The sequence below is a fragment of the Amphibalanus amphitrite genome, unplaced genomic scaffold (genome assembly GCF_019059575.1).
Source record: "Amphibalanus amphitrite isolate SeventyFive unplaced genomic scaffold, NRLGWU_Aamphi_draft 000007F_arrow, whole genome shotgun sequence".
In the NCBI taxonomy this organism is placed as follows: Eukaryota; Metazoa; Arthropoda; class Thecostraca; order Balanomorpha; family Balanidae; genus Amphibalanus; species Amphibalanus amphitrite.
This window is the reverse complement of record NW_024881503.1, coordinates 1,066,105-1,084,508: the sequence shown is the minus strand read 5'-3', so window position 1 is coordinate 1,084,508 and position 18,404 is coordinate 1,066,105. Positions and strand designations below refer to the sequence as shown.

General features: G+C 45.7%; 2 non-coding genes across 2 annotated transcripts; one reads left to right on the top strand and one right to left on the bottom strand.

The window, feature by feature from the left end:
• The first annotated feature begins 1,956 nt into the window (after positions 1-1,956).
• Positions 1,957-2,123, top strand: LOC122379258. The gene has a single exon (XR_006256149.1). It is a non-coding gene; the product is annotated as a U1 spliceosomal RNA (small nuclear RNA).
• A 7,485-nt stretch (positions 2,124-9,608) lies between these two features.
• LOC122379261 lies at positions 9,609-9,715 on the bottom strand. Its single transcript, XR_006256150.1, has one exon. It is a non-coding gene; the product is annotated as a U6 spliceosomal RNA (small nuclear RNA).
• Positions 9,716-18,404: the final 8,689 nt, after the last annotated feature.

Genomic DNA, 18,404 nt, shown 5'->3' with positions numbered 1-18,404 from the left:
TATTGACGTTCCTTAAGAATTCGGCAAAAATATATCAGTGATGTCAAAAATATTTCCTCTAAATACTTATCTGCCAGATTAAAGAGGAACCTTTGTACTTTTTCAGTCCTAGTCGAAAGAGGCCCCTCAAACTTAACTGTTTTTTTTCTCATTAAATTTTGTTGCTTAGTCAAAGTTTTCCATTTTAATGTTTTGTTGTTTATTTCAAAACTCCTGTGCTGCTTCTCAAGCTAGCTGTTAACTATGCACCTACAAAACCGTTTTAAACAACCCGTCGAATTGCATGCAAATCAAGTATCTATGAGCTCTCACTTGGTCCTTAAAGTTTCTTTTACTGAGTCAGTTTCCCAGCCCCAAGGTACTCACTGCACCCGGCTACGGGGTGCGCTCCCTCGGGAGCAGCGGTGCCGCTCCAAGGGAGCAGCCCACATGAGAAAGTTGCCTGTCCAGCCCGGAGGGGGGTTGCGGTGTGAAGGATTTCCGTATCCTGAGGATAGAAGCATGGAACGGTGAATTTTGCATTTCTTTTCGCCTTATTTGTCCCTCAGTAGGGTTGTCGGTCACGCGCGTGGACCGTCCCATTCCGCCGCTGCTGGCGTCTGGCCTGCCCTCTGCCGTCCCAGCTACCTCCCGCTCTGCCATCTGGTGGTTATCCGCCGAACCAGCAATCATTTGGACTGCCACCTAGTGGCGGTTCAGAGAACTAATTTCCACGTCGCTCAATCAGCACCAAGTCGAATTCACAATAGGTCTTCAAAAAAAAAAAAAAAAAAAAAAAAATGCCTCGATCAAGTTGGATTGGAAACGTGCAATGAAGTAAAAATCAACAAGCATCAACTAAGAATCCATTGCATTCCGAGGCGTTGCCGTTGGAATCCATTGCATTGCTCTCAACAGTCTCCCAAAATTGTATTTTGGCATTGGTGTCAGAGGGGAAATTCTACAAAAAGGGGATGAAAATGGAAAAGCGCCGGTCAGATCAGATAAGGCCACATGGTTTAAGCCAGTTTACACCAGACCCTGGCTGAAATGGGCCGACCTGGGACAAAGTTCCTAGATGGCTGAGATAGGCTGGTGAAGCTTGGTAGGGAAGTTTGGGCGGGTTAAGGTCAGGTCGGGTCAGTTTTTTAGAGACCTGTTCTTCGTAGCGGTCTTTTAGCGTTCTTGTTCGTACTAGATCGCCTACATACTTATGCTTATGTATTTTTACGCACTTCAGTCATACGTTCTTTTGCCCACGAATATTTCTGAAGTGGGCTCTGCGCGTCTCGTGGGTCAATCTATTTTCTCAGAGCCCGAATCGATAGGTGATACGGGTTAGGGGAGACATTGTTCTAGCTGGGCAGCTACCGCGGGCACCGCTGGGTCAGAGCCCGTCTCGGTGACTTGCTGCAGTGCCTAGCCTGGCAGGGACTGCCGACTTCCTTTCCCAATCGTGACGTCAGTTGGTCCGTTCCTGGCATTGACGCCAGGCGGCGCTGGTGGCATCCGGTAGGTGGCAGCACGTCATGGACCGTTAAAACTGTTACGTCAGTGTTTGTCGTTGTCCTCGTGTTGCGATTTTTTATTTAACATTGTGTTAGCATGTTACATTATTTTGCAGCATCATTTTGGGAGTAAACGACGACCACCAATAAATGTGCATGTGCGTGAGATGTGATGCTGTGAAGATGTGGTATCGTCGAATGAACTTCGACTTACACTTCGCTCACTAGATGGCGCTTTTTGATGGGTAAGGAGTATTGCAGGTGTATTGCAAGATATCTTCAAAGGCAAAACATATTACGATATTTAAATGATAATGGTTTTTGTGCCTATATGTCAGTGGCGAAAGCGGCACTTGCGTTTTAAGAAGCTCTTCGATGCGGCACTGCATTTTTGGTTTCTGACGTCTTTGGAAAGAGAAACTCGTCACTGGTTGTGGGATATATCACCGACTTTCGCCTCCGTCAACTCATACTTACCTGGCTCAGGGGACACCGTGATCATGAAGGCGGTTCCCCCAGGGCGAGGCCCTTCCATTGCACTTCGGTTGGGTTGACCCCTGCGATTATCCCAAATGTGGATAACTCGGGAGTATAATTTTTGGTAGCGGGGTAGGTTGCGTTCGCGCTCCAACCCTTTTTCATGTAATGTTGTGGAGTGCAAAGTTCAGTTAAAGGAAATAGTTCACTTTAAACATGGGGTTTTGAGCTGGAATAGCAGTTTGGTAGCTTGAGCTGAGACTAGCACAAATCAGGAGCTTTTACGGCTCAACGATCACCCTAGACGAAGAAATTCCATTTCTCGTTCCGAAGAGTGCCTTGTAGAGGAATGCGTGCCTTGCACAGGAATGCAGCCACGTCATCGTCAGCCAATCAGCGTGCTGCTTACAGCCAATGCAGTATTCGTAGGTTTGAGCTACGCAATATGATTGGTCAATGCGTAATAAGCTTCCGCGTCAAACATTATTTTACATAGAATATAGTTCGCCCTATATTAAAATAAAGAAAATAATTGTTTTTACAAAAAGGTTTTATTTTATTTCATGATTATTTTGAGCATAAAAAATCATAAATCAATAGCAAAATACTGATTTCAGGAAAGTGGACTGTTTCCTTTAAATGGACACTCACCTTAACATTAGTTTTGAGCTGAGATAGCCAATTTGGTGGCCATGGCCTGCAAATACCGGTTTGGGCACTCACAACATCGACAAATGCTTCAATTCGGAGATATGGAATTTCAAACTTGCAGTTTTCGGATTCTAAGGGGCTAGTGCATTGGTATGCCCCCTTAGAATTTGTGACGTCAGCGGAGATCTAACGATTTTTAAATCTTTTACTAAAACGTTTGGTAGCACGCGGTGGTATATGCCGCTTTGCGCGCAACAAATGCCGCACTTTCAAATAAAGTCGCTAGGAACAGCGGAGATCCCAAAAAGTAAAAAGTAAAAGTCTAATATCTTGAAAACCGGTGAATATTTTTCGATGAAATTTGGTAGATATTCGTTTTCGCTCTTTCTGAACCGAGCGACATCACTTTCGTGCCAATTCATTAACTTTTTTGAAGGTGGGAGGGTCCCTTTAAATGCTTGGTCCAGGTTACTTACTGCAAGGCCTAGTGGTAGCGGCAGTGCCTGTGAAACTGCAGGTCACATCTTTTTTTCGGATCAGACACCAGAACTGCAGTCTGCAAGCGACAACCGAGGTAATCGTTATTCTTCGTATCGGTACGTCCCTGGTGGTGTTTCACCGACGCTGCCAGCGCATCTTGCAAGCTGGCGTCACACACGAAGCCCATTGCCCCAACACTACCACAAGTGTGACCTCAGCTCGCGAGATGCGCTGGCAGCGTCCGTGAAACACCGCCAAGGTAGGGAATAGCATATAATGACGTTTTGTGATAAAAGCAACCGGAGCACAACACATCTGGAGATTGTTAGTGCTTTGTAAATATGCATCGTGGGGATTTTCAGATATGGCACCCCTGCGTGGCACGCGATATTCTGAAGTCTGAACAGGAATTACTGCGTCTTGTGAGGATTGCTCGTGATTTTCAAATCATACATTTCATGTTGCCTTCCGTCACGACAAGATGCACGCATAAATGAATGATGCATGGTAAATCATAATTCATAAGCGATCGACGTATGACTACGACTTAGTGATTACTGTCAAAGTGTCGAGAATAATAATGCCGTTTGCCGCGCTGGACTGTCAGTTACTTGAATTGGCAATAAAGCATTATTTATAAAAGTACATTCTGAAAGTGTTCTGATCTTGGGGCTGTGAAAAAAAACAATGCCATTCAAAAGAGAATTGTTAAAAGATTTGTATGGTACGCATATTTTTTTTTGTCTGGCACGAATTATGACCATGCCACGTGCAAACATCTCGTGCCCAAAAAATGATTATTTTTGCAAAGTCGCAAGCCCATGACGATAGGAACTTGTTTTCTGAAATGTTTGAAATGAAATGTTTTCTGGAAAAGCCTTTTTTTCGAGAATGGAGATTAATATCGATCAAACCAATGGCAGCATTGAAACTTGCTCGTCTGTCAACTGATTCATAACGCCGAATGACGCCGGATGAAGAGATCAAGTTTGCTAACTTAAGAATTGATATTTTTGAGTACTCACAAAAACTCAACAATTCTCTTTTAAACGACATATTAATAATTTTCCTAGCATGATCACCTTTCCAGTTATAACAGTTCTTTATCGTCTCGTTTTTTTTTTAACACCCTGTACAACTGAATAAATTCCTTGACCTTCCTCGAATATTATAAGCAGGCATATAAGATTTGAAAATGCCTGGCCGGTCAGCTGGGGCCGCGCCGTCCCATGGCGGAATGTCCGGCTCCAGGGCCCAATCTTGCCAATGCCGTAATTAGGATTTGGCAGCACTGGCTGGAGTTTACGGCACTAATATCAAATATATCCTTTTTATTTACACCCAGCTAATCTTGTCCAATGATTTTGATAGCGTAAACGATTATGAATGTTGCCTGAACGAATGAGTAAGTGAATGTGGAATAGTTCTGAATGTTACCAAATGCCGTGAATGCGCATTCACGGCATTTGGTAAGATTGGGCCCAGGTACGGCCACAATTTTAGGTTGCCTGAAGACCCGGCTATTGACAGCATTGCCCGTACATATCTGTTTCTCCCAGCCGTATGCCATTCCGTTATTTCTCCTCTGATTTCGTTACGGCTTGTTAAATGATTCCTCATCCTATCGTGATCCAGTGTTCCGGCGATTTTTTTTATCGATTAGCAGTGCAATTCTCCAGTAGTGTATGCTCAATTATTTTTCATTGACATTCGGATCGTTTCCTCTAGCTGATATATCCCAAAAGCAGTTTTCAAAGATAATATCTAATCAATTGGTCTTTCATGACTTAACGAAATAGATTCATATGGAGGCGGTGCATAACACAGCATCTTAGCTATTCGTTCCATTGAAGGTGGCTTGTATGTATTGTGGCACGTGTTCTCTCATGAGGTTAAGGAATGTGATAAATTTGGTTGGACGACAAATTCGATCGAACTTTCTCACTGCGAATAATATTTATTGCTTTTCTGATTTTGCCTTGCTTTAAAAACTACCTACTTAAGAGTTGACAGCTTCATGCTCATCGATCATCGTTAGGGTGCCAACTATTTTTTTTTTTTTTTTTAGTAGGACAGATAAATGAAGTTCAAAGTTTTAACTTGCCCGCAATCGGTGCCGTACTCCCACTATCCTACGTATATATTTTGAAGTGTTCTTCATTCTTCATTAATTGTTCTTTCCTAGCTTTCAGAATTAATTTTATGTTGACTGCTGCGACTTGAAGCATGGAGGAAGTGAAAATGGCCGCCAATGTCGTCTGGCCCCGCGCCGGGAGGGCCGCTACAACAAGCTGCCCAGGAATGAGCCAGTGCTATCGGATTGATGTGACGGTGGCGCGTGTACAGAACTATGATGAAGTTTCTGTGCAACGATATGTAGACTCTCAAGAGGAGTCTGAATTCCAGAGTTCATCGAGCAGCCCAAGGCCGGAGCAGCCTCTAAAAGTACAGAAGGTCGGACAATGCAGCCGGGCCGCTGTCAAACGGAAAAAGTCAAAGACGCTAAAAGTCGAAGTCATAAGCAAATTAATTCCTAACTTCTAACCTAACCTGACCGGTAAATATTAACATTAAGTACCAACCCACTTTTCAAAGGTAGATTTTACACATTCTTCAATTTTATGACATCCTAAATCCAGATATGATACTTGTATGTTACCAAAATATTAAAAGACACAACCAAACCTTACCTAACCTGACTTATTGATTTTTGCCTACCCAGAGATTGGACTTTATCCAAGTCAGTTGGGATCAATGATACCTAACAATAACACGTCAAATGTTTATTTAAACACACAAGCTTTCGACATGAAAATACCTTGATCACTGTGTTAAACAGAAATGAGGTCAGAAATTGTCACCGGCAGCTTGTCCAAAAATGTAAAATAGCACTCGAAAAATAGATCACAATCACGAGATTATCTATCGGGGTCCTGCCACTAAGCTTACAGCGCATGTTGCTAAAATTATAAATCCAGTCCTAGTATTGATGGTATCGCTGCTGATATGTGAGCCGCTTCTTTTTTTTCGGGTCGTTTTTCGTGCGCCCTTCTCAAATAATCGAGTTGCTCCCCAGTTCGATAAATGATGAGGTTGTTCGGCATGTACGACGATTGCGTTCGATGTTCGATGAAACTTAGGGTCACCTTTATGTTCTTATCTCGTTTCGACCCCCCTCCCCGTTTCTCCCACGTAGCTTTTTTCACACCCACCACAAGGAATTTCGTATACTACACTTTTTGGAGAATCGGATGTGTCGGACGTCTCTTCCGGTCTTCGTTTAATCTCGTGTATCTTCGTTTAATCAACGGGAACGAAGATACACGGGATAATTAAACGAAGACCGGAAGAGACGTCCGACACATCCGATTCTCCAAAAAGTGTAGTATACGAAATTCCTTGTGGTGGGTGTGAAAAAAGCTACGTGGGAGAAACGGGGAGGGGGGTCGAAACGAGACTTAAAGAACATAAAAGCGACCTTAAGTTTCATCGAACATCGAACGCAATCGTCGTACATGCCGAACAATCTCATCATTTACCGAGCTGGGGAGCTACTCGATTAAGAGAAGGGCGCACGAAAAACGACACGAAAAATCTTAGAAGCGGCTCACATAGGTATCAGCACGCGATACCATCAATACTAGGACTGGATTTATAACTTGAGCAACATGCGCTGTAAGCTTAGTGGCAGGACCCCGATAGATAATCTCGTGATTGTGATCTATTTTTCGAGTGCTATTTTATATTTTTATACAAGCTGCCGGTGACCATTTCTGTCCTCATTTCTGTTATCCACAGTGAGCAAGGTATTATCATACCGAAAGCTTTGTGTGTTGCAATATACATTTGACGTTTGTTATCATTTAACCTTATCGCTAACTTGTCGGTTTGAGTTTTGGCTTTTGACTTTTTAAATTTTGACTTTTATCCCTTTTGACTTTTACAATTTGACTCTCATCTGTCTTGACTTTTCGCCTTTGAATTCTTGCTTTTGACTTTAATCAGTTTGGATTTTTGTCCGTCCTGACTTTTTTACAAGACTTGTGGTTTTTGTCCTTTGCCTTTTTACCTTTGACTTATAACGTTTTGACTTTTATACATTTCGACTTTTTTCCATTTGACTATCACTATTGACTTTGCTTTTGACTTTTTGTCCGGTTACGAATGAACCCTACCCTACCCTACCCTACCCTACCCTACCCTACCCTACCCTACCCTACCCTACCCTACCCTACCCTACCCTACCCTACCCTACCCTACCCTACCCTACCCTACCCTACCCTACCCTACCCTACCCTACCCTACCCTACCCTACCCTACCCTACCCTACCCTACCCTACCCTACCCTACCCTACCCTACCCTACCCTACCCTACCCTACCCTACCCTACCCTACCCTACCCTACCCTACCCTACCCTACCCTACCCTACCCTACCCTACCCTACCCTACCCTACCCTACCCTACCCTACCCTACCCTACCCTACCCTACCCTACCCTACCCTACCCTACCCTACCCTACCCTACCCTACCCTACCCTACCCTACCCTACCCTACCCTACCCTACCCTACCCTACCCTACCCTACCCTACCCTACCCTACCCTACCCTACCCTACCCTACCCTACCCTACCCTACCCTACCCTACCCTACCCTACCCTACCCTACCCTACCCTACCCTACCCTACCCTACCCTACCCTACCCTACCCTACCCTACCCTACCCTACCCTACCCTACCCTACCCTACCCTACCCTACCCTACCCTACCCTACCCTACCCTACCCTACCCTACCCTACCCTACCCTACCCTACCCTACCCTACCCTACCCTACCCTACCCTACCCTACCCTACCCTACCCTACCCTACCCTACCCTACCCTACCCTACCCTACCCTACCCTACCCTACCCTACCCTACCCTACCCTACCCTACCCTACCCTACCCTACCCTACCCTACCCTACCCTACCCTACCCTACCCTACCCTACCCTACCCTACCCTACCCTACCCTACCCTACCCTACCCTACCCTACCCTACCCTACCCTACCCTACCCTACCCTACCCTACCCTACCCTACCCTACCCTACCCTACCCTACCCTACCCTACCCTACCCTACCCTACCCTACCTACCCTACCCTACCCTACCCTACCCTACCCTACCCTACCCTACCCTACCCTACCCTACCCTACCCTACCCTACCCTACCCTACCCTACCCTACCCTACCCTACCCTACCCTACCCTACCCTACCCTACCCTACCCTACCCTACCCTACCCTACCCTACCCTACCCTACCCTACCCTACCCTACCCTACCCTACCCTACCCTACCCTACCCTACCCTACCCTACCCTACCCTACCCTACCCTACCCTACCCTACCCTACCCTACCCTACCCTACCCTACCCTACCCTACCCTACCCTACCCTACCCTACCCTACCCTACCCTACCCTACCCTACCCTACCCTACCCTACCCTACCCTACCCTACCCTACCCTACCCTACCCTACCCTACCCTACCCTACCCTACCCTACCCTACCCTACCCTACCCTACCCTACCCTACCCTACCCTACCCTACCCTACCCTACCCTACCCTACCCTACCCTACCCTACCCTACCCTACCCTACCTACCCTACCCTACCCTACCCTACCCTACCCTACCCTACCCTACCCTACCCTACCCTACCCTACCCTACCCTACCCTACCCTACCCTACCCTACCCTACCCTACCCTACCCTACCCTACCCTACCCTACCCTACCCTACCCTACCCTACCCTACCCTACCCTACCCTACCCTACCCTACCCTACCCTACCCTACCCTACCCTACCCTACCCTACCCTACCCTACCCTACCCTACCCTACCCTACCCTACCCTACCCTACCCTACCCTACCCTACCCTACCCTACCCTACCCTACCCTACCCTACCCTACCCTACCCTACCCTACCCTACCCTACCCTACCCTACCCTACCCTACCCTACCCTACCCTACCCTACCCTACCCTACCCTACCCTACCCTACCCTACCCTACCCTACCCTACCCTACCCTACCCTACCCTACCCTACCCTACCCTACCCTACCCTACCCTACCCTACCCTACCCTACCCTACCCTACCCTACCCTACCCTACCCTACCCTACCCTACCCTACCCTACCCTACCCTACCCTACCCTACCCTACCCTACCCTACCCTACCCTACCCTACCCTACCCTACCCTACCCTACCCTACCCTACCCTACCCTACCCTACCCTACCCTACCCTACCCTACCCTACCCTACCCTACCCTACCCTACCCTACCCTACCCTACCCTACCCTACCCTACCCTACCCTACCCTACCCTACCCTACCCTACCCTACCCTACCCTACCCTACCCTACCCTACCCTACCCTACCCTACCCTACCCTACCCACTCGTTTTACCTGAAATATTTTAGTTCAAAGCGTTTGCAACATTTTTGAATAATTAAAAAGTTGACAACTTTTTATGTTTTTTTTTAATTAAGAAAAGGTGGAACGCTTCACGATTTTGCGTGTCATCCTTGCGCAGGGGCCATGCTAATCTTCTCTGTATCGTTCCAATTTTAATATATGTACTGCCGAAGCAAGTACATTTCAGTAAACGTAAAATTTTGTACTTATAGTTATTAGTTAAAATCGTTCGTGTTGCGCGTATTATGCTCTGAGCACTACCGACCGTTGTTGCTATGCATTGTCCTGTGCTTGCCGTGTTTTAGGATGCTTTCTTTAATTAAACCGTTATTGTCCACTTTTTGTGACCTATGCTTACTTGCCAGGATATTCCCAAAGTGTCAAAAATGCTCCTGAATGATTGTATGCGACGACACAGCAGGTTCTGGCCCTCTTGTGTCTGTCTGACGAAACAAAGTTGTACGGTCAATTATTTTCCCGAATGGTACAAAGGAAACGCCACAATTTTTTTCTGGAAAATCGAAGCATTTCACAATGATGCCAACACTTATTAGAAAATTTACTTCCTTTTCAATGGGAGTGCTGTCATCGAAACTGAGCTATATATGTGTGAGAAGCGCGTTTCGTTTTTCAAACCCAGGAGAGGCGCTACCAGGCGATCCTTTCCAACGAAACCAAGCCAAAGTAAACCAAACTGACATTTTCTGACCTTACTTAACCTATCGGAAACTAGCCTCCAACCTGCAACCAAACACAACCTAAAACCGAAAACCCACAACCATAACTGGTTAAAAATATCCGCATGTGGCCGGCCGTGAACCCGAAAACTACGTATTACGACGCGAACACCCTACCCGCTAGGTTACTCAGCCAGCTGGTCGCACTAATGCATATGCCACTTTTCAATGATGAAGTGGGGTGGGTGGCGCATGGATAGCGCCTCTCCTTGGTTGGAAAAACGAATTTCGCAAGTGGGAGTCAACGTAGAAAGCAAGGCGTATCAAGTAGGTGCTGCCATCTATGCCATGTGTAAGCAAGGCGTAGCAAGTAGGTGCTGCCATCTATGCTTAATTGTATTGTTGGCCCATTTGGCGTGTCACAGTGGTGTTATCTATTGTGGTGTGTCGGAATAGCTTGATATGTAGTGAGGTGATTCCATGCGTAGGGATTTACTTATAATCAGTAGATGCCCAACCATGTTAACCCGCAAACTGCCCCTTTTGTCCTGATATTGTGAAGTACCGCAGATGTTGTCCCCCCAACAGTGGCACATAGAAATGCATTGTCTGGTGGACACCTACCTACGTGCAAAGTTTCAACGCATTCGGCCCAGGAGTTACCAAGATATTGCAATTGTTACAAAACTGACACGTCGTCGTTTTGCACGTGGCACGTGCATATGGGGTCACCCACATGCTTCAGTAATAGTCCAGTGCTTGCAAGGAGAATGAAGCTACCCTTAAGAAATGACCGCAAGTGGTTGCTGAGATATAAACGGCTGAATTATTGCTAGAATAAGTATTTGGTTAGCGATTTCCCCTTGTTCGGTGGTGCCCCCAACGACCTCCCAGCTCCGATTTCGCTCAGTTTTCAAAGCTAATAATCTGAGCCTTAAGCACGTGTTTTCTGCTCGGCGCCGGCCGTGGCCTAAAATGCCGCAGATGCGCCCGCCACGTGCGAACCACTGAACGTACCCCCTCGAAAATTAAATACGACAAATGCTTGCACACGCCCGACTCTGCGCCTAAATTTCAACCCCCAAGCCCGCACCGTTCCCGGGCAACAGCCCGCCTGAGGGAACTGACGCGTTACGTACGTACGTACATACATACGTACATACGATTACGTACATACACATGTACATACGTACGGGCGTTTTGATTTTATAAGTGGAAGGACAGCTTTACGCGTTGAGTAATATCTCAAGTTTCAGCCCTATCGGCTCAGAAACGGCTGGGTTATCGCAAGAATCAAGTTATTTAATTTACTGGTGAATACCCTTGGCGAGCGGTGCCCTGCGCCGTTGTTCGTTGTAAAAATCCAATGACCTGCCGGCTCTGGTTTCGCTCACTTTTGAAAGCCAACAATCTGTGAAAAGCGAGCGAAACCAGAGCCGGCGGGTCATTGAACCCTGATTACGAACAACGGCGCAGGGCACCGCTCGCCAAGGGATTTCACCAGTAAATTAAATGAATTTATTCTTGCGAAAGCCCAGCAGTTTCTGAGCCGATTGCGCTAAAACTTGAGATATTAGTAATGCTGTCCTTCCAATTATAAAAAATCAAAACGTCCGTGCGTACGTACGTAACGCGTCAGTTCCCTTTGCCGGGCCCTTTGGCCCGGGAACGGTGCAGGCTACGGGGGTGAAATTTTGGCGCCGAGTCGGGCGCGTGCAAGCATTTGGTACATATTAAATTTACGAGGGGATGCGTTCAGTGGTTCGCACGTGGCGGGCGCATCTTTGCGGCATTTTGGGCTGCGGCCGGCGCCGAGCAAAAAAAAGGCTCAATTGTTGGCTTTGAAAACTGAGCGAAATCAGGGGCCGTATTCACGTCGACTTCGTAAGTCGATTTTGTTTCGTAAGTATAATTTGGTATTCACGTCGACACTTTTTAAGTTTTTATCGACGGAGTTCACGTGATTAAAAAAAAAATATTAGAAGGTCATTCGCAAGGAAATTCTTACGAAAATAACTCAGCAACCATTGGACCGATTCACTTGCGGTCATTTTTTTAGGATAGCTCCATCCCTTCTTTCAAGCATTGGACTATTACTGATGCATATGGGTGATCCCAGGTGGGTGACGGCACGTGCGTGATCGCCTGAGGCGATACAGGGTAAAAATATTTTCGTCATTTACTGCTCATTGCAATCGCTGCGACTTTTTACAAGACATTCTCCTCGTCGTTGTTTCTTGCTTTCAACGACTGGTCCCCGAGTGATGACTATCCTCACGCAAGATAGGATGAATGGAGCTTGCAATGAAGCAAAAAAAAAAAAAAAAACCGAAAATGAACATACCGAAAATGTTACAAACTTTTGAGGGAAATGAATTGGATGGTTTTGGAGCCTCACGAGACATGTTTCAGATATGACGCGTCACACAAACTGACGCATAAAGACTGTGTTCAAAACTGAGCTGCAGCTCCGCAAGCAGTTGTTGACGAATGAAAAGCGTAGGTACTGCCCGGTCGCCATAGCAATAAGAAAGCGTCACAAACTTCGAACACTACCCGAGTGCGTCAGGTTCGACTACATCGAGGACGATGGGTGATGGTTGCCAGCTGATTAAATTAATGAAACGCGAATTAATTCAACTTTTATTTGAGATGGCGAGTGAAAATGTGTTTTTTAAGCTTAAATATAATTGAATTAGTTTTTTTTTTAAATAAATCAACTACAAACGCCTCTACGCAAAGTGTTTCAAGAATAAATAAAGGCTTATGAAAATCGTGAGTAGGGTGGGGAAAAATAGGAAAAAGGATCACGTGACAAGCGTCCCAACCTTATCTAAGAATTTTGGTTTGAGATTGCGAGTAAAATGTGTTTGTTAGTTTCAAATATCATTGAATTAGTTTTTGTAAATAATTACAAACGCCTCTGTGCAGTGTTTCAAGAATAAATCAAGGCTTATGAAAATCTTCAGTAGGGTTGGGAAAAGCAGGGAAAATAATCACATGACTAGCGCCCCAACCTTATCTGTAAGAATCTTGGGTGATCCCATATGCACGTGCCACGTGCAAAACGAAGACGTGCCATTTTTGTAACAATTGCAATATCTTGGTAACTAGGGACGATAGGGGCTACTGCACGTGCGCACGTGTACGGGTTGGTTCCAGATCTCGAGAACGGCTGAACCGATAGCGCTCAAATTTCGTACACAGTTAGGACCTGTTAGTAGGGTGCCGTGTACAAGTCAGATGGAAGTACAGTAGGTCTACAAAATAAATCCCCGTCGTATGCAGGTCACCAGTGGGCAGGTAGCGCCTGAGCGCTACTCGAGCACCACCTGCGCGCATACGGAGAGGACTTTTTTGTAGACCTACTGAACCCCTCACAATTCCCCACGTGCAAGGCTCACCCCCCTCGCTTGCTCCGTTTGTTGCCCCCAAAAAGAGTTTTACTGATATCTGTCCCTCTAGTCATGATATACTTAAACGGTGTAAAATCAACAGGGAGCTGGGAGTAATTGTTCAGCCTTAAGAGAACTCCATCGACATGTCAAATATGAGTTTGGTGCCTCTTTTTTGGCGCAGTGATGGAAAAAAGTCGAAATTGATAACCGTCAATTTTTTCAGACTCAATTTTTTGCCATTTTAGACCGCGTGCCGAAAAAAAACGGAAAAATGACCACCATTTGATTCCCCGTGACAAGCTGCTTCGAACCGACACCATTTTTATGCAAAAATAACAATTTTGAAATTTTACCCTATTTGACCGACCTTGACCCAAACATACTAGAACGTTAATGGCCGGGGCCCAATGATCGCCTAACCTTAATCATAGAATTTGAAATTTAGAATGGACCATGAAACATGTATCACAGTCTCGAGTATTTATACGATCATTTTGTGACCGCTAGAGACTTAACTTATTTTGTGACTACGTTGATTACAATATGCATTAGACATGCTCCATCGATGATTTTAATGGCACGCCTTTTATTCGAGGTCTTAGCCCATTTCAAGTGGCTTTAAACGGTCCATTTCCAAAGGTCAGGTCCAATGACTTGACCTTTGCCGTATCGGTTGAACCTAGGTCACTGATTTTGGGTCGCACAAGTAGTTTCACGGTGGGGCTATCGAACGCCGTGAACTTAAAAAATTGGTCGCCCCAACAACCCTGTGGCGCACGGGATAACGTAACATCCCTTTATTTCTTACTGAAAAGGCGAGGAATACGGGCATGCCGATAAAACGTTCGTTCGACATCCAATCAGGGACAATTTACAGGATCACCGGGATCATTCGGTGTTTTAGGCTGACACTGTGCACAACAAACATGGCAACGAGTAAAACGGTCATGCGTGAAACAAAAACAATTTAAAAATGTCACTTGCCTCAATGGTCTTTGCGATATTAAATGATAACCGGTGATCTCGGATAATTATCCCTCATTTTCCGGATGTCGAACGCAAGGAAAAGCGTATCTGATTAGGGGCCAGTCGCACCAAGCGTTGGACGCCAGCTGATTGGTCGGGCAAGCCATGCCTCAGGCGATGAGGTCACCACAGCGTTGGATTCCAGCCTGGCCGGACGGGTGGTGAAGGCAGAATCGTACCGATCGCCGGCTGTGCGGCCATGCGAGGTGAAGTGTGCCGCTGTGGGGCTTCGGTAAAAACTGGATTGCGTCAGCTGGCTGGCCAGCTGGCGACGTATGATAGGCATTTGAACATTGGTATAAGCGAGGTAGTAGGATGGACATAGATATTTTAAATGGCTTTAAATGAAAAATTGATAGGTCAATATTTATTTTTTTTATATCTAACGTTGATATGTAAGAAGCTCTGCTAGCGCCACTATACGGCGCCAGCTGGCAAATAATCCAGTTAATACCAGAGCCCCCGCTGTGCAGGGTGAAGATTGACCTTGACCTACGTTTTGGGACTAGCTGCACGCCGACGACGTCTGAGGTAAGGGTAGTTTCACATAAGGTCATGAGTTAACTCATTTTTTTTTTGTTTCGCTTCTCAGTGCAAAGATCTGTGCTAAGTGTGGCGTCCAATAACGTTACAACGATGCAGCTTGCCTGATCGGATCATAAATGCGAAATTGGTACTATAGTCTGTTTTTCGTATCTTCTACCTTCACTCAAAGACGGTAAACTCTCTTATCACGTGCTCCAGCGAACATCTAATTAAATCAACACCGATGCAAAGTCAATTTTTATCTCGAACGCAAGATCGAACCATGGTCGAACGTCTGTCCCCTTGGCCTATCCCGTTAGTCAAAATGCGATGTTCTTTGTCAAGTGAAATGCATTTGCATAAAAACGTGACATTATATTTTAATTCTGGCAAAATTAGGGGAAGCGGGGGTAACACCGCCCCCATAAGCTTTTCGCCAAAATGAGAGAATATGTGTGAAGTCTCTTGGCAGTTATTGTCTTGGTTACAATATTTAAACATTTTCTCACGTGTTTTAGGTACTTATTTTGCATGCTGCTAAAATATTTTCATGCATCACGACTTTTAAAAATACCTTGCATATTTGCCGCCTACAAATTGTGTGGGTAACCCCGCCACTGGTGTTGATGTTAACCCAACCCATCCTACGAAAGTTTCTCATTGCTCAGAGATCGCGTGCGATGAGTTTCCTGTCGGTAAGTGGTGATTTTCGTAAACAATCGGTAATGGACACCTAAATAGGTATAGGTTCACCAGCTGTTTGCCATGGTTTTATACAACTGGCAGTGCTTGGTCGGATTGCATGAAAAATAAAAGCAAAAAATAAAATAAGCTGCTTATTCCCGACTTGGGAACATCTACGAACATAAATAAACGCGTGTCTTTGGAGTTTCGTCACTTATCACGCTACGAACAGAAAACACCACAACCTCAATTGGGGGAACACCGCCACGGGGTGGCGGTGTTCCCCAATTAGTATGGACACAAGCAAAAATCGCCAGCGACAAGAATGTACTAGACGGTTCAAGCAAACCTATCTTCCTGGAGAAAGCCAATCAGTCATTTTTCGATGTAATCAAGTAAATCAAAATGAGTCTCTACTTGAAGACATTCAAAAGTGCTCCCAACTCATCGAATTTTTATAAGAGAATATGCACTTTTCTTTAAATGCCCACATTGAGCTTCAATTACACTGAAACATTGGAACACAAATCAGAAGACGCTTACCTTCGTGCAGTTAACCCGCGCACCGACGGGGGGGGGCGGATATCCGCCCCCTCCTGAGGTTTTTCGCGAATAGCGGGAAAACCGCGGCGCGTAGCGCCGCGAAATTTGGTATGACTATTCCCTCATCAATTTTACACATGGTGTGCAAGTTTGAACCTCCTACCTTTCAAGGTCAGGTCACCAGGTCACTTTGAATGACCCAACCTCAAGTCACTTTTTTGCAACTTTGTCACCGTGCCAGAGCTACAGTAGATGTCGGAGGCCTTTGAAAGTCGCAGGATGTTGTTAGGTCATTGGTAGCTACAATTTGTATGTCTCGGAATTTTGATATCGGTGACCTAAGGTCAGGTCAATTTTGCGACCTCCCCATTATAAGTCAATGGGGGAAAAATCAACTCCCTGTTTTTACCACTAAAACGGGTCGGAATGGCCCCATATACCATGCATGACTTCATATACGATCAACCTTCACTACCTTGAGGTCTGTTTTGCTGTTGGGCAGCTGTGAGGTCATGTGACGTCATCAAAGGTCACCAAAGGTTTTTGGCCAATAACTCCGTACAGGAACAAGATACAGACGCGTGGATGGTCTCATTGTGTTCAGCTCGTCAAGACGCATCGAATGATATACATGATGACCTCGAGGTCACGTGACCTGAGGTCAACCTTTGACCTTGACCTTTCGAGGTCAACATATATATCATTCGATGCGGATTGACGAGAGGATCACGATGATGCCCTTAGTTTGTTCCTATCTTGACTAATTCGAAAGTTATTCGAGAAAAACTCTCTCCATATCTAGCGCCGCCATTTTGACTTTTTCGACCGCTGTGACGTCATCTTTGACCTGACCTGAAAATGACCTTAGTAAAAATTGTAGATCTTGACCGTGCGTATCCGATGCCGTTTACCGCTTGTCGCTATCTTGCTTCGTTCTCGAGATCTCAGGGGGGGGGGGCGGTCATCCGCCTCCCCCGTCGGTGCGAAGTTGGCGCAGACCCCCGTCGGTGCGCGGGTTAATAGGAAATAACGGATTTTTACACTTTACAGTTCATACTTTTGCCGCCAGATGGGGTGGCGGTGTTTCCCACAGTGGCGGTGTTCCCCCCGCTTCCCCTATCCCTTTCTAATTTCATTATGTTTTCAAACAACAGAAGGGCAACGGCCTTGGTCTCAGACAAGACAAAATGATCGTAACGTTTTCTTTCAACGTTTCAAAGCAAAAGAAATGTGGGTTAGGTGACTGAAATAAGGCGGTGAAGAAGGAGCACAACCAACAAATATCGCCAGAATAAAGAACTTACTTCCTTGGATACCAGAAAGAAAAGTGTTGAAGGCGCACAAACACTGGTTTTTGCAGGGTTTGGTGTTTGTATATTTGTTCATGAACAGTTCGTGAACAATGTTTGTTTGTTTGTTTATTTGATTGTTTACGAATTTTGGCATTCAAGGTCACATGTTCACCAACGATTCATTGTTCACGAACAGTTCGTGAACGTTCATGAACGTTCATGAACAAGTCATCATTTCTGATATCTTTCGAGCAATTGTTATCATACGATGCAGACATGACTGCAGGCATGTTTTACATGTGAAAAATGCACCAGTCATATCTCAAGCACATGGAATCGTGATTTATAATTATTCTTGCAACGCTGAGGCTTAAATTGTGCATTTTAGACCTTGCATGACGTCATATAAGACACCACCAAGGTTGTTTGGTGCAGTAGGAGCTTTTCACTAATAACTTCCGATCAATTTGAGCTAGCGAGTCGGTTGAGCCATCAATTGACTCAGAAAAAAACGGCCACATCGAATGATATGCAGAATGTCATCCTCCATGCAGCTTTGTGATCCGAGTGGCTTTGACCTGACCTTGACCTGAGGTCAACATCCTAAAAAGACCTAATCCAAACAAAAAGTACATCATTCGACGCGCCTGGCCACGACGAGCACGATGGTGCCACAATCGCAGCTCGGCCACCATTTGTGGCGAAGTTATTTACCAAAAACCAA